Source organism: Budorcas taxicolor, chromosome 5, assembly GCF_023091745.1.
Source record: "Budorcas taxicolor isolate Tak-1 chromosome 5, Takin1.1, whole genome shotgun sequence".
NCBI classification, from domain to species: Eukaryota; Metazoa; Chordata; class Mammalia; order Artiodactyla; family Bovidae; genus Budorcas; species Budorcas taxicolor.
The window spans coordinates 81,418,933-81,420,088 of record NC_068914.1 but is presented as its reverse complement, the minus strand read 5'-3'; positions in this window follow the sequence as shown (position 1 = coordinate 81,420,088).

Sequence of the window (1,156 nt, the reverse complement as noted above, 5' to 3'; positions counted from 1 at the left end):
AGTCCTTTATGACCAGGGGTGGGGGTGGAAACAATAATTAGCTAAGATTAAAACCCTATTGTAGTGAAAAATTCAGAATTCTGACTTAATGAGTCTAAGAAAATGCCAGCAAGGCTTACCAGAAAAGGGTGACTTGGAATCAAAGCAGAAAGAATGAAGTCCCTAACCCTCTCCACTCCCCACTCATCTTGTTGCTCAAACACCCTCAGCTGAGGAGTGACCAGCTGTTTGTTCTCTTCCCCCTAAAAACAACCAAATAGCTCTTGTTTTGACTTCATGATTAAATTTCCTCTTTGTAACAGAAAATATTAGTAATTGAGTTGAGTATGTAGACAGGAAACTGATAAAGGAAAGGCAAGTTAATGTTTCTTATATTTTGCCCTATTTTCCAGTGTCTAAATATAAATAATTTCATGGGTATCGTGAAATTAGCTCCTGCTTCTCAGTTGCTGAGAAAATGAATAGCTTAAGATTAGAGTCATTTTCTTTACTTAAAGGTATTCCTGACAGCCCACACTGAAATTACCCAAGATTAACTCCATTAACACCATTTTCCATTCTTTAAACTAGTAGCTTTCTAGAAAGCAGTATCTAGACTGAATAGTTCAAAGCATATTTTAAGAGAAGATCTCACAATGCTTAGAAACACTAATGTTAGCATCATTTAAGGATTCAGAATGAGGTGCTGCGTGGTCAAGAAGTCTATTATTGGTCCTACAGTGAGCCGGAAGTGAAATGAAGACACCACTTGTTTTTCTCTTCGCCATCTAGTGGTCTGCATACTCTTTTTGCAGATGGCATTTCAAATCAAATGATATTGTCAAGGATATCCCTCAAAGGCAGGGATATTACTGATTTGTCTTTCCCCATTGCATCTTACAGAGTGCTGTGAATTTAGGGGCATGTTTGGGGGCCTACCAAAAATAGGTAAAAGGAGAGGGGCTTAGGAAAATAAATTAAAACAGTACCATAAGACATCAAGCTATTCTTAAGAATCTTTCTGAGTCTGAAAGCAAAATCTATAGCACAGGTACTACATTTTAAACTATTTATATATGGCAGTTCAGTAGTTAGGATTTCACGGTCTCACTGCTGAGGGCCTGGGCTTGATCTCTGACCCAGGAACTAAGATCCCACAAGCCATGTGGCATGGTCA